The sequence below is a fragment of the Triturus cristatus genome, chromosome 6 (genome assembly GCF_964204655.1).
Source record: "Triturus cristatus chromosome 6, aTriCri1.1, whole genome shotgun sequence".
Lineage (NCBI taxonomy): Eukaryota > Metazoa > Chordata > Amphibia > Caudata > Salamandridae > Triturus > Triturus cristatus.
In genome coordinates, this window is record NC_140589.1 from 190035877 (window position 1) to 190051778 (window position 15902).

The 15902-nt window shown below is 40.6% G+C and overlaps 2 protein-coding genes across 7 annotated transcripts in view; one reads left to right on the top strand and one right to left on the bottom strand.

Moving 5' to 3' along the window:
* Positions 1 to 15902, top strand: part of LOC146816613 (cysteine-rich venom protein TEL1-like) — a 216788-nt gene that overhangs the window by 164904 nt on the left and 35982 nt on the right. The gene's annotated exons all lie outside the window — the stretch shown is intronic.
* The window catches only part of LOC146816614 (uncharacterized), a 65874-nt gene continuing 59500 nt past the window's right edge, over positions 9529 to 15902 (bottom strand). For all 6 annotated transcript variants that reach the window (XR_014962924.1, XR_014962923.1, XM_085610492.1 and 3 more), the window contains one exon: positions 9529 to 9704. The gene's annotated coding sequence lies outside the window, so the exon portion shown is untranslated. The remainder of the gene's footprint in view (positions 9705 to 15902) is intronic.

Genomic DNA, 15902 nt, shown 5'->3' on the forward strand with positions numbered 1-15902 from the left:
ATACATATTGTTGAAACATCAGTGTGAGACATAAATCCTAAACAAAATAGTAATTATTTCCCTTTGGGAAAATCTTTTGCCCATATCATCAATACATTTAAAAAACTCTGCATCTTCACTGCAATTGCGGTGAGCTCTTATCATTTCCCCAAATGGTATTGCCCTAATTTGATGCCGAGGGTGTGCACTGTCAGCATGCAAAATGGAGTTGCATGACGTTGGTTTGCGATACATTTTGCTATGAATTTGACTGCCTCTGATGTACAATTCAACATCAAGAAATACAATGTGTGACATACTTGAACATGAAGTAAACTTAATATTCAAATCATTACAGTTTAAATATTCAATAAATTCCTGTAACATCAATTCGGTACCAGTCCAGATCATGGGAGCATACCCAGATGCTTCTTACTATGACCAAAATGATCCTTGATAACAACTTTTTTCTTTTTAAACAGGAGTGGTATAAACAAACCCAAGGAGTGGCCATGGGTTCGAAATTTTCGCCAGCATTTGCTAATCTATATATGGGCTGGTTCGAAGAAAAAGTAATTTGGGGTGCATCAGGCAGTAAATGGCAAGATTAAATTTTATTTTTGGGGCGATACATTGACGACTGCCTCATGATCTGGACTGAATTTATTGAATATTTAACCTGTAATGATTTGAATATTAAGTTTACTTCATGTTCAAGTATGTCACACATTGTATTTCTTGATGTTGAATTGTACATCAGAGGCAGTCAAATTCATAGCCAAATGTATCGCAAACCAACGTCATGCAACTCCATTTTGCATGCTGACAGTGCACACCCTCGGCATCAAATTAGGGCAATACCATTTGGGGAAATGATAAGAGCTCTCCGCAATTGCAGTGAAGATGCAGAGTTTTTTAAATGTATTGATGATATGGGCAAAAGATTTTCCCAAAGGGGTTATTCAAACAAAGACATTGGATCAGCCAAACGTAGGGTTTTCAATATTAAACGCCATTCTACACTCAAGCCAAGCGTGGTGACTGGCTCACAAACTATGCCAATACGTATGGTGACAGACTACACTTTATTGAGTTCAGGTTTACGTAAAAGTCTGAACAAACACTGGCATGTTCTGAAAGCTGATAGGACCCTTCAAGGGTTCTTATCTGATAGACCACTAATCACTTTCCGTAGGGGTAGGACTCTTGGTTCTATTCTAAGTCCTAGCTACCCCTTAGAGAAAAAACAAGAGACGTGGTTAGATAAACTGAATAAAGGCTTTTTCAAATGTGGACATTGCGGCATGTGCAGACATGCTCAAGACAAAACTTTACATTTCCAGGACAAGGATGGTCATGTTTACAGAATTATGTCAAATATTACATGCAGCACCAAATATGTGGTTTATGTTGTTGCCTGTAAGTGTGATAAGATTTATATAGGTAGCACCATTAGAGCCTTAAAGGATCGTGTGAGCGAACATATGAGAGCTATAAAAAACTGTGACATGAGATATCCCATAGCTCAACATGTGTATGAGTGCAAGGCACAGGGCCTTATCAAATCTTTTCGATTTTATGGCATTGAGCATGTGAAGCTTGACCCACGTGGTGGCAACAGGGAGTTGAAATTGCGCAGATGAGAGGCACGATGGATCATGCGTATGAAGGCTGTAGAATTTGGTCTTAATTATGATCAGGGATTACAGTATTTTTTGGGTGATTAATAATAGTATCATCCCCTGTTCAACTCGATACTTTGGTCATCTGTATATACCACATACGGGTATTATTTTTCTTTAATATGCATTTGGTCTAAGATTGGGTATGCATTGGAGTTTCATGAATATAAAACTACAGTTTTAGTTTAGTCGCAATGTAGTTGTAATGATTGGCAAATTCGGCTCTGAAATTTCTGTATTTACTATTACACCTATTGAGTCACACATGGGTTAGTTATTCAATTTTTTCCATGTTTAATAATCAATATACGATCATAACTTATGTGATAGTGAGATTTTGTCGTGAATATTAGCACATGACATAGATCGATATGCCAGGAGCGTAGCGAGCCGACAATTATGAGACGTTGGTTGCACAAGTTAAGCTTTCAAGGTGCATGATGTTTAATCACCAACTCTCCTTACTTTAATGGATTAATAATTTTTTATAGAGGGATCAAGATATTTTTTTGATCGAAGCCACAGGCACACAGTTACATTTACACTTATGTGAATATTGCATGGCTAGAGTGCCAATCGCATGGTCTAGAGACTATTTAACTACAGCGCATAAAGTCTCTGCCCGGATTTCTTTTGACGAGCCGATTAATAAGGCACTATTGTCGCGTTAGTGAATTTTATTTTGTTCTTTGCGGACACACCATTAGCGTTACTTACTTTTCGACCATTTAACTATGGCGCCCTAAGTATTTGCTCAGATTCCACTACATGTTCAAACATGGCGCCTTTTTCAATTTTGCTGCGAGTCACCTTTTCTATCACTAATTTTTGTTATATGATTACGGAAGTGGCCGGCAGCAGCACCTGGTTCCTGTACTCGGGATCGCAGAAGCCGCATTTTAGGTAAGCGGGATGGCGTTTGGCGTGAGCGTTTTCTCTTAGGTTTGCACAGCAATGGATTAGAATGGTGCTAATCTAAGATTCTTTATCTTTAGGTCACCTACTACGTTGAGTGGACGACTTTTATTAAGGATTTGCTGGCAATCGGATATTTTGTTACTAATATTGTGGATATTGATTAGGGTAAGTCGGAAAGAACTTTTTTGTAGCCTATGATTAGGTGCGTTTGCGTTATCTTAGTGTTACAAAATTCTATATATTATTGTTTCAGGTGCTCTTTACTTAGGCCTTTTACTTGGATGGCCACCTTATGATTTTGCTGCATCTCGGTTGTGGTATTGGAACGTGTGATTATTATCCAATCTCAACAGGTATTTACTTGACCTTATGAGTACCATGATTGATCGTGCCTCATGTGTGACGCAACGACTAATATTGGGTTATTTGCATTATTGTAGGTTTGCAGTTCTTCGAATAATTAAGGTACAGATATTTCTTTTATAATTATTTGCAGCACGAGACTCACACGGGTTGGTGAGTAGTTTCTTTAGAGGTATTTTTTCGCTGACACCACCGCTGATTTGTGTTTCTCATAATTACTATTTTGTTTAGGATTTATGTCTCACACTGATGTTTCAACATTATGTATTCATTGTGACTCATACTTTTGCCTGTTATTGAACCATTTATCTTTTTGCTCTGAGTTTCAAGGAACTGTGTGTTATATTTTTTGTGTGTCTTTTGCCGCCATCTTTCTATACATTTGTTATTTGTGTTACTTCCAGCCCTGAGGAAGTCGTATGGGTTAATCCCCTCCAAACGACCAAACGCGTTGGGGAGTGGAAGAATTTCGCTAATAAACTAAGAAGAACTGAAGCTTTACGCTGCATCTGATTTATTGAAATATTCATTAATCTTATAGCGTGTGCATCAACCCTATTTTGCATTTCTATCAATCTTGTATTGAGCTCTGTGGGATCTTGGGTGTTGTTCCCACTGTTGTTGGCACCGCTGTGAAATTGGTTCTTACATGTCTGATACTGTGTAATATTGTTGGTAGCACCACATTGCCTTTCACACCCTTAGATTTGTTTGTATCAGAATTGAATGGGCAAAAGAAAATGAAACAGAAAAAAACAACTGAATAAAAGAAATACAATGATAGAGAGGGCCTAAATAAAGAAAATAGAAAAGATGAATACAATAGATAACTATTGGTAACAACATTACATTGATCTCACACCAACAAATACATTTCATAAATCCATACGTTTGGGAATTATTCTCCTACGACTACTCTTCCTCACTACAGGAATTGACCTATTTTGAGATATACCATTGCTTTTCCTACTCAAATCAATCTCTACACTATCAGGTGAGGAGTTTTTAGCAGAACAAGCAGGATTGAATTTCATACCCATAGAAATACCAGTGGGATTGAATTTCAAACCCATTTGATGTACAACTTTATCAGGTATTCTATAAATCCTGGAAACATTCCACCAATTCTTCCCATTTACTCTCACGGCATACCGTGAAACTGAATCAACACACATCGGTTGACTGTATCTTGAGAGACCTTTGAGAACATTATGGGGAACCTTTATTTTGACCCAATCACCCGCCTTGATTTTGTGAGACCATCCTTCTTTGTAAACACTTTGTCCTGAATGATATGAAGTGTTTTCTTTTACATCAATATTTTTATGTGCACGAGGATGCATCTCTTCTTCAACACTATTACAAGGATACATCTCTCTCTCAACTCTTTCCTGAGAAGATGACGACCACGAACTTGACAATAGTCCCCACTGCCTCATCCAAGCTGGACACATGCTAAACGTAGCAACTCTCCCTCTCAATAGCTCAAAAGGACTTTTCCCAAACTCAGTGCCCGGTGTAGTGCAATGAGCCCAGAGCATAATCTGTACAGCTCCTTTAATATCAATATTTCCGGCAATAGCCCATTGCACACAATCCATCAATATGCGGTTCATGCGCTCAATGAAACCATTCCCTTGTGGGTGATAGAGAGCCACTCGCCTATGGTCGATACCCAATTGACTTAAAAAACTGGACATTTCTTTGGAGACAAACTGTACACCACTGTCTGACACTAACTCCTTTGGAAAACCTTCTCTTGCAAAAAGGCTTTCTAAAAACTTAAAACTTCATTTGTGTTGGGATCAGTCATAAAACAAACCTCCCACCATTTGCTGTAGTAATCTGCAATGACCAAAGCAAACTTATATTTGTTGGGCAAAGCATTGAACGGTCCAATAAAATCCAATGCCAATTTCATCCAAGGATCAGATGGTAAATCAGCTTTGACTTTGGGAGGAATAACAGTCTTGATTACTTTGTCACTAGCACAACAAGTAAAACACCTCTCAACCCTGTCCTCTATATGGCGATCCATTGAAGGCCACCAGTAAATTGACCGAATTCTACGTTTGGTGCATGTTTGCCCCAGATGACCTTCATGTCCGGCCATAATTATACGATCTCTCAAACTTGCAGGAGGTACAAATCTATCCCCACATAAAATCATCTCCCCCCCTTGTAGAGACAATTCATCAGCCACTTTCGAAAACGGTTGCAGTTCACTATCCAAATGATTTTCTTAGGCCAGCCTTTAATAATACATTTTCTCACCTCTTTGAGAACAGAATCAGAATGCATAGCATCGAACCACTCTTCCTCCTTGAAACATCCCTCTTTACACACATCAATGCTTGCAATTAAACATTCCTCATCTTCATCTCCAGTACCTTCATTCCTCACCTCTGGTAGTGGTAGTCTAGATAGTAGATCAGGTCTTATGTTTTTTCCTCCTGGAATCTCTTCAACCACGAAATTATATTGAAGAAGTTTGGAACTTTATCTAGTGATCCTGGGAGTGTGATCTTTCACTACAACACCATTAAGAATAGGAATAAGAGGTTTATGATCCGTCAAAAGCTTGAAAGATCTACCCCAGAGCAAACTTTTAAACCTCTCAATTGCCCAACAACAAGCAAGAAGTTCTCTCTCGATAACAGAATAATTTTTCTCACTGAGACGTAATGATCGAGAAATGAAACCAACCGTATGTTCAACATCACCTTCCATTTGAGTCAACATACCACCGAGACCATCCAGACTAGCATCCACCGATACGATAGATTCTAAAGAAGAGTCAAATGGAGTCAAAATTTTGCAAGAACCAAGTTCACTCTTAATATTTTCAAAATCAGTCTGACATCTTTGATCCCATGCAAAAACTGATCCTCTCTTCAAGAGTTCACGTAAATGAGCTGTTCTGGCTGAAAAATTGGATATGAATTTTGAATAAAACTCACACATCCCTAAGAAAGAAGAAACCTGCTCTTTTGTATCGGGAGAAGGAACTTTGACGATGGACTCTATCAGACCTACTCTAGGAAGAATTCCCTTTCCCGATATGCAGTGTCCTAGATAATCGATGGACTCCACACAAAAAACGCATTTGCTCAAATTACCCACTATGCCTTTTTCTTGTAATCTATTTAAGACCTCTTGCAAGCTTTTGTCATGAGATGATCTGCAAACTCCTGCCACTAGTATGTCATCTTGGAAAACACTGGTGTTATTAACTCCCCCCAGGACTTTTTCCATAATACGCTGGAACACGGAGGCCGCCGAAGCTAGCCCAAAAGGCATCCTTTTTAACTGGAATGTCCCAGATGGGGAAACAAAAGCTGTCAAATGTTTAGGCGCTACGTCCAGTTCAACTTGGTGATAAGCCGAAGATAAGTCTATCTTCGAAAACCATTTGAAACCTTGGAACTTAGCTACTATATCATCAATGCGGGGTAGAGGGTGTGAATCTACCCATATATTTTTATTAAGACAGCGCAAGTCAATGCAGACTCTGAGATTCCCATTTTTTTTTCTTGTGACCACCAATGGACTTAACCAAAGAGATGACTCAATGGGCTCAATCACACCTGATTCACACATCTTCTCTAACTCTTTCGTTAAGTCCTCCCTAACACTCAAAGGTACGTTTCGCATTTATGCTTGACTGGAATAGCTCCCTCTTTTACTTTGATGAGGTGTTTAAAACCATTAATTAAACCTAGTGTGTCACAAAAAACCTTTGGAGATTTTCTTCCCCAATAAGAGGGTTCAACATCCCCTGTAACTTCATTAACAATGGAGACTGGTTCCTTTGTTCCGGGTCTGAGGGTCATTCCGAATAAACCTTGGTGATACCACCCTAAAATGTTTAACCCTTTTATGGCCACATAAATCTTCCCAGTTATAGATCTGTCTTTGAAGACTAATGTACTTTCGAAAAAACCCTTTAATTGAATCTTCCTTCCTTCATATGATACAGGACTTCTATCAGGAGGTTCAAGGTGCTTATCACCCCACACGGATCCAAACAACTCTTCCGTAATCATGGTCATACGTGCTCCTGAATCAGCAAGTAATCACATTTTTCCCATCAACTGTAATATCAACAATGGGATCAGCACACTCTTCACAATCATCTTTGACCATTAACATTAAATCACTCATAGAACTTACGACTTCTGTGTCACTTTCCCCTTTGTCATTCTCCTCCCACACGACATTAATATTCCTCCTGGTGGTGCACACTTTAGCAAAATGACATTGTTTACCACAGTTTCTACAAGAGGCATTCCTGGCAGGACAAACACATGAATTAGGGAAGTGCGAAGAAAATCCACATTTGGGACAAACATCTTTCCTTTGAACATAAAATTGTTTCTTATCATGTCTAACGGTAGGCAATTTTCCTTTGGTCTCATTACTATTTTTCTCAGACCCACTATTCTTCTCTGTCGCATTTTTTCTTCATTCACAACACCAATAATAGATTTGTCTGATCTAAGCTCATTTAAAGAAGTCTAGGATAACTCAAAGCTCTTGACTATAGAAACCGTTTCTTCAAGAGAAGGATTTTTTAAAGTTAAAAACTTTTGTTGGACTTTTTTATCTCTGCAACGTACAACAATTTGGTCCCTGATGAGTTGAGACGTAAAATTTTCAAACTCACATTCAGAAGCCAATATGCGTAACGATGCTACATATGACACAATGCTTTCCGACGCTTGTTGTTCCCTCGTAAAAAACTTATATCTAGCTACTACCAGACTCTTCTCAACATCAAATTGTTTTTCTAACATTGATATTGCTTGATCAAAATCATTCAACGGTTCATCACCCTCTGCTACTACGGGTAATGGTAAATGCTCTAATATAGCCTGACCCTCAAACCCCAGATTGTGTTTAAGGATGAACCTCTTGCGTTCAGCACTAAATCAGGATACAACAGACACACTTATTCACTGTACAAAATGCCATATGCTTGTCACTGTCCAAATATCCCCTGTGGGTGCATTTTCCCATTTTTTACTGTTCTCAGGTTCTATAATCATACACCAAATTGATGTACCCCTTGTGTAATTCCTAGGAACCCCTCTGCACGTTTTTGATTACCTAAACTGAGGGTTTGGTGTCCAAACTGACTCTGGACACCCCCAAAGTTTATGTCAGCCATTAGACCAGCTAGCTCTACAGTGTCACTACCATCCCCCTGCATTCTACAGTGGTGTAGGTAGTTTCTGACATCCACTGAACATGACAACCCTGATTCCTCAGGAATCGTGGAAAACAGTACAGTGCATTTCACTCAGACCCTTGTGCTTACTTTCTATCAGAAAATACACAGGATGGCGATTAGGATGTTCTAATAAGTATTTATTGGTCCTGCATCAGCCTTTTGTAAAACATGTGTGCTGCGACAATCAGGAGACAGAAGCATACAAAAGAGATTACTAGTATCAATATTGTAAATTGTAGATAGATCTCTAACATAGTGCCTAATAAAGTAAACATAAGCAGTTCAGATAAAAACAGTAGCACCTACATATTCCTAAAATGCACGCCCTAAGTAATTTGCCTAAATGAACCTAGTCTATAAATGTGTGCGCAGCAAATTAGTTGTATATGTAGGTATGTAGCCAAGAACCCCCTAGGGAAAAACCAGACCCCTCACCTGATGGTTGAGAACGAAGGACCCCATCTCTGCTTCAAGGATGACAACCCTCAAGGGATTTCAGACCGCTGCTTGTCAAAGATTCAGAATGCAGGACCCTGTTTCAGCTTGGAAGGAATTCTCATGTAATTTGTGTGAGGGTCTTTTATACTAAAGTGGTCACTCAAGAGTTTTTTCTAGAATCAATATGTTTTTAAAACAATCATGGATGCTTTTAAAACAATCACAAATGTTTTAAAAACAATCACCATTTCTTTTCTAAACAAATGTGATCATGCATAGCCGGCCGTTGGCTAAGGATGAAAAAAGTGGTGACCTTCATACAGAATAATTCTGCTGTGCCTGGGGACATGTTTATGTACATCAGGTACAGGGATTTTGATACAATACCAAGAGCCTGGTATCAAAGAGACAGGAGCAAGCTACTAGTTAAAAGGTCACTTGTTTAGAATCGTTATTGTCGTGTGAATGGGACAAAGTATGTAATAAGGGTATACATGACAGAACTAGCCTAAAGGACCTGACAGTACTGTCGAAAGAATCACCAATAATCATAAAGATTGTACATAAAAGCCTAATCTTGGATTCTAACTCTGAGCTGTGTAGAATATCCATGAGATGACTTACATCACGTTTTCACACAAATAAACTGTAACATTAAATATATCAAATTCAAGACACCAGGAGAATTTTGCTGTTTGCATCCGTCTGATGGTTGCAGGCAATTTAAGCACAGATTTAAAACTATGCTCTCCTTCATCTGCAACTTATAAAATCCACTTTTTGGAGAAATTACTGATTTCTTTTCACAAATAGAGTACCAAGCAGGAAACCCTCCTCATATTCATATGCTGTTATGAGTAAAAGATGCACCTACATTTGAAACAGACACAGAAGAGTCAGTACTTTCTTAGAACAGTATATTTCATGTAGCATTACAAAAGACACAGAGGGAAGAAAAAGCATAAAGCAGCAGGTCCATTTACATGGATGTGCACAGTACTATTAGCAGAAATATTTGATTATTTTCTTAGCTCCCTATCAATTTCTTCATGTTTTTCACAGTCTGAGGCCACATCCTTCTTCTCAGTTCCCTTTAAAAAAAAGAAAAAGTATAAAACTGTTTTAAAATCCTTCTTAAAAAACATCAGCATTAAAAAAATATATATATTTCAAAAGTACCCTACAAAATCCTCCTAGGACTGGTGACACACTCTCTGGTTGCCCTGCATGTTCAACCTGAACTCGTCTGGGGAAAATGCATACATACCGACAAGAGGCTCCTTCATGATGTGATACCTCAACCTCTTCCCCTTCTCTCGGAATGACCCTCAAACCCTTCCATCACCAGGAATATGACTCTAAAAGGCCAGCTCCTCAATCCTTCTCAGAGATCCTATGTACCTCCAGAGCTACTTGATATGCCTACAATAACCTGTCTATATCAACCCCCCTCCTTACTGTCAGGCACTAAGTGTCTGAGAATGTTGACTCTTTCTTCTGTACTGGACACAGTAGTTTTGCTCCCACCATTTTTGCTAGACTCTAACAGACTCTGTCCACCTCCTTGACAGTCACTTCATGAGCCAACAAGACCCTTTCTCCTCCAGCGCTCTCTCAGCCTCCGCTTTTCTCTCGTATGCAGCCAGCTTTGCCAGCTACAGCCTCATGTCCCTCTCAACCTGTCTGTTCTTGAGCTCCTCAAGGGGCTGGGTTTGGAGAAGACACTACTTCCTACATCTAATCCAGTAGGTAGCTCTCTCTGTGGTGGATCCCGTCTCTCCTCTGAGACTTTTACCCAGTCATCTTCTGCTTTCCCCCCTTCTCAGCGCCAGTACCTTTAGGGGCCCTGATTCTAACGTCAACTACAATCAGGGCTCTCCCTTCTCAAGAGTGCTGAAGTATTCCTGTTAAAACTCTTTGTGTAGTGCAGATTGCATTCTGCAGATGTGCTCCCAAAGGGAAAACTAGTACTCAAACATATACATACAGGTGAGTAAATGGGTGCGTAAATTGTTTGATGGGGGTATGAGTGAGTGTGGCAGTTATTGTCTGGCTGTATGAGTGATGGGTACATACGTGCTTTTGTGGGAGTGTAACTGGGTAAGTGCCCCCCTGACTGTATGATCATGTGCAAATTACATACTATTAAATTACAAACTATTAGAAAGCACCCACGTCTAATATTAAACACATTCATTTATAATGGTACAGTAAAAATTATATTCATTTAGTGTACCAATTCATCTTTCTCCTTTCCTGCTCACTGTATTTTTAGTTAATGTTTTCATCTCAGCACCCTTCTATTTTCCCTTCTAGTATAATGTCTAGAAGCTACACATTTTCTTTCAGGTTACAAACACTCACTATTCATTTTCTTAATATACATTTCTATACTACAACCTAATTCACATAAATGAAAAAGCTCTTTGCTGTTCTCACAGTTTTTTTTTTTTTATTCTTTTTATTAACAAATATAAACATGTTGGTCACGTCACAGTTTTTGGTCATTGGAGTTACAGTAGTTCAGCCTTGGACCCATAGACATTCTTGCAACTTAATATGGTACAGCAGAGCAGGGACAGACAATATCATCATTTTATTGGGTTAACATTTCCTCAAGGGGGGAGAAGCTGGGGGGCTCACAGATGTTACCGCGGTACGTATTCCAGGGAGACCAGACCACTACCCATTTCCCAGGACACCCTCTCGAAACATACACTATCGTGTCCTGCAGCATACACCAGTCAATGTCTTTCTTCCATGCACCAAGCAATGGGGGCGCTTTCGCCCCCCACAGGCGCGCTATGTTACGCTTTGCAATCACCTGCCCCAGTGTTGCCCTCAATTTGCCTTTTACCGATAGGTCCGTGAGCTCCCAAATGTTTAGGAGGCATTGTTTAGCTTCAGGCCGTAACTTTACCAGTTCTCACAGTTTTAATTCTATGTCTGGTAACATCTGTTTTCCTCTGAAATCTCCAGTTACCACTCCTGCAAACCACCTCCTTTCTCATTAGAAAAGCAGCCAAAATGGATACCCCTCACCAACTCTTACTTATGCAGCTTAAGTTAACAGATCACAAGCTGCCTTTCATCTTTCTTTTTTGTTATACCACTTCTAAATGGTTAGTATTTCTTTAACCCTTTCCATGTTTCCTGCAAAGAAGCCCAATGTGGCTAGTTGTTCCCATGAACCCGCGAATTCTCCGCGATGCTCAGTGCGGCCCCATGTAATTTCACCAAGGATGTGTGGGTCTGCATGAGATTTACGACTGCGTTTGTGAATGTGAGTGGGTCTTTGAGTGGGTGTGTGAATGTGTGAGTGGGTCTGTGAGTGGGTGCATTAGTGTGTCTTTGAGTGGGTGTGTGAGTATCTGTGAGGGGCTGTGAGTGGGTGTGTGAGTGTCAGTTTGGATCTGTCAGTGGGTTTGTGACTGTCTGAGTGAGTGTGCAGGTTGGTGTGACAGTATCTGAGTGGATCCGTCAGTGAGTGTATGATTGTAAGTGGTTGAGTTAGGGTCTGTGAGTGGGTGTCTGAGTGTCTGAGTGGCTCTCTGAATGGGTGAGTGAGAATATATTCTTTAAGTCATGGTGAGCTCCACAGATCCGTTGTGGAGTTACATGGGGGTCCGCGCTGAATGCCACAAGGGCTCCTCTGATCTCGCACGTGGGAAAAAATATGTTTTTTGGTACCTTCTTACCTAACATACCTACTTTTGCTACTCTTTTACAGAAATATGGGGTCAGGGAACCTGTACTCTGACCCCTTCATCTGTTTTAGGGACCCTTTCCCAAAACATAAAGTCTCCTAGTCAGGTCGGGTTTCGAGTTGATGACAGCGACTTGGTTCATCATTAGTCCTCAGTGAAATACTGAGCTTTTAGTGGGACAAACCTGATATATATATAATTGCCATTAAAAACCTTAGAAAAAACATTTCCATTTAAAAAAAATATATATTTTGGCATTATATATATATCAGGTTTGTCCCACTAAAAGCTCAGGATTTCACTGAGAACTCACGCTGAATCGAAACCCGACCTGACTAGGAACCTCGCATAACGTGGAGAGAAAAAGCAGCAGAAAAGTGCAAATGTAAAGTTTGACTAAGGACTTCTGCTCAGTGTATCCAACCAGCGCTCCATCTCGGTCGGCCTCAAACTTTGACTTTGTCCAGGTCATGTACAACCAGATGTCCCAAATTGGGTTTTTTTGTTTTTAGACACTGGAAAGTATTTATTCTTAAAAAGATTCATATTTCTGGTTCTCTACATTGGATTTTTGTCATATTGGTGTCATTTTAATCATTCCAATGTTTTCTATTTATATAAATTGGTGTTGGAATTCAAGTGTGTATTGTTCATTACTTAATTAATGGATTGTTGTTTTTAAATGCTTTGCACACAAGTCTCCTAAGTTAAGCCTGCCTGCTCGTTACCAGCTAGCAAGAGTTGAGCAAGGGATTAATTAATTAATATTTTGACTGAATCTCATATTGTGTTTGTAGCCTTATTACTAGTGTTAGGTTCCTACCTACACACACTAATAAAGCACATTCTAACAGCAGTGCATCACAGCTTTGCACATATATTTTAAAACTGAGGGAGTAAAACAGATATGGTCTGTCTTTTAAAATAGTGACTTAAACAGTAGATATTGTAGAGATAGCGTATATATCTAAAATATAATAAAATAATTATCAAAAAAAATGTTTGTTATGAAATTTGCAAATCCCATGTTAGATTTGTGGATCTTAGTTCCTTCCTGGGGCCTGAAGACCTTCCTGGGCCTCAGAATTCACAAATCTAGTATACTGAGTATGTTGACGACCTACAGAAGGCAGGGCGCAGGGCTTGGAGACCAGGCCCTATGGCCACCCCTCTGCCGTACACATCTAAAGGCCATGCACAGATTGGGTTGGTTGTCCTCGGAGGTTTGGACAAATGGCCTGGTAAGAGACCAGGCCCTGCACCCAATACACTCACTGAGTATGGCTGAAGGCTATGCGCAGTTTGAGATGGACTTCCACAGAGGTATGGGTGAAGGGCTTGACTGGAGACTAAGGTCTGCTCCCAAGCACAAAAGCCTGAAGGCTGCGTGGAGTGGGAGTTCACTGCCCACTGATGGTTTGGCTCAACTTAATGTGGTTTGATGAATCTGCTTCAAATGTGGCAGGCAGTTAGCAAGTAACACCCAGTGCAGTTATTTTAGGTTTTCTGAATTTCCCATGTGGGGACACTTTTAAACCAGTGAGATTAAAATTATTTTAAATTTACTAATACCTCTGGAGTCATTTGATGAATCTACATGATATTTGGCAGGGACTTAAATTGTTTTGCCGTTTCTTGGTACGTTTAAGTTTGGTCGGATCCACTAAGGGGCAGTGAGCTTTTAAAAAGTGAGTGGATGTGAGGAAATGGGGTGTAATATATGGTGTGGTGCTGCACCCTTATTGTGTAATACACTGCCCAACTTCTTTAGGTCCAGTGGGTTTTGTCTGTACAATCCTCAGCTGAACCCTGGGTAGCTGTGGCACTGAGCAGCAATGCTTACTCGGAGGAACAAGTGTTAAGCACTTAAACAGCACCAAGTCAATTAAAGAAGAAATCAACGTGACACTTAAGAAGTCTGACAGCAATTCATAAAAGTAGGCTGTATTTTTATAAGAACTTAGACACTTGAACAAAAAGATCCACTTGAGGGTTTTGGAGCTATAGATTTTACAAGCAATAATAAATCAAAGCAATTTTACTCAATTGTGAACAAGCCTTGGCAAAATCAACAATTTGTACACCTAGAAACTTATTTAAAGGAAACTTAGGTAGGTATCAATGCACTTGGTAAGAAGTACGTGGGTAGACCAACTCCCGGAGGGAGCTTGTCAGGGGAACCATCAAGGGCCTCAATAACAGATACCTTTACAGAAGAAGCAGGTCTTGAGCAGTTCCAGGCACATTATCTGAGTTGCAATGGATTTCTATGGAGTGGTCCTGATGCAAGTGATGAAGGATGCTCCAAAGCTGCTGTGGATGTGATGCAGTCAATGGGGGTCTTCCTGCTGGGCTTCTTCAGTCCACGAAGATAGGAATGGGGTGCTGGTTGCAGGGTCGATGTCCCAAGAAGTCTTCTGCGGTCTTGCCAAAGTCCATTTGCCACTGATCTACCAGTCATCCATTGTTGCAGTCACAGGCCAATCCTTCCTGGGGAGATAACTTCACTTTTGAGAGTTCCAGCAACTCTCCTCTACAGCAGCACTCCTGGGCCTAGCAAACTTGGGTGCAAATCTGTGCTTTTGGTCTTGGTTCCTCGGTGCTGTACGGTGATGGTGGGTGCGACTTGAAGACTTTGGGTTAACAGCTTGGCTCAGCCCCAGCAGGCTTCTTCTGCTGTTGTGTACCTGTGCTGAGAATAGGAGGCCAGTCAGCTGGCCCTTGGAGTTCTCTTGGCTTGACTGGGCTATGGAGACAGCTTCCCCTTGAGCAGAACATCACAGGCACAGTCTGTCTCTTTGCTAGCCATCATGTGCAGCAGGTGCAATCTTTTTCGGTACAGCCTCTTCTTGCTGATCCCTCAGTGCAGCAGGTCAGTCCTTCTTTTGTCCTTCTTACAAGTTGGTCGTGATATGATCTCTGGGATCCAGGGATGGCCCCTTTATGCCCAGAAAATGCCCTTAGGACATGATGCGGTTGGTAGCCAATGGACTTCCACATTCTCTCCACCTGTTTGCTACTTCCTGTGGAGTGTGGCTATCCCCAGAATGCATCATTCAGCCTACTTTCAAGAAGATGAGACCTCTCGCTCTGTGTTGAGACCCCCAGGGTGTGGCTATTAAGGGTGGCGCCGCGGCCAGGGCGACTGACTCCGGAATCTAGGGATCACGGTTCGATCCCCGGCCCCCAGCACTTAGAGACCCTTACGGGTGATTGTTCGCACTTTACAAATGGGGATTATTATTATTATTATTATTACACATCCTTGGAAATACCGGTTTGACCACTGGCTTCTCTCCTGTCCACAGTGCCAGTCTAAACAGTAGAGCAGCACCTCTCACAAGTACTATCCATTTGTCCTTCAAAGGTGACATCTTCTTTGTATTCTCAGTTTCATGGTGATGTTTGAAAATTCTGCATAACGTTTGGCAGCTAACAAATTAAACCCAGTGCAAGGCTTGCCCCCTACCAACCTCTGCTGAGCACACCTGAAGCTGGTTAGCCTCAGGGCCTGGATAAACACTTTGTACAGCACATAATAGGTACATGGCAGATGAATGTGATACATCATAAAACCCATTA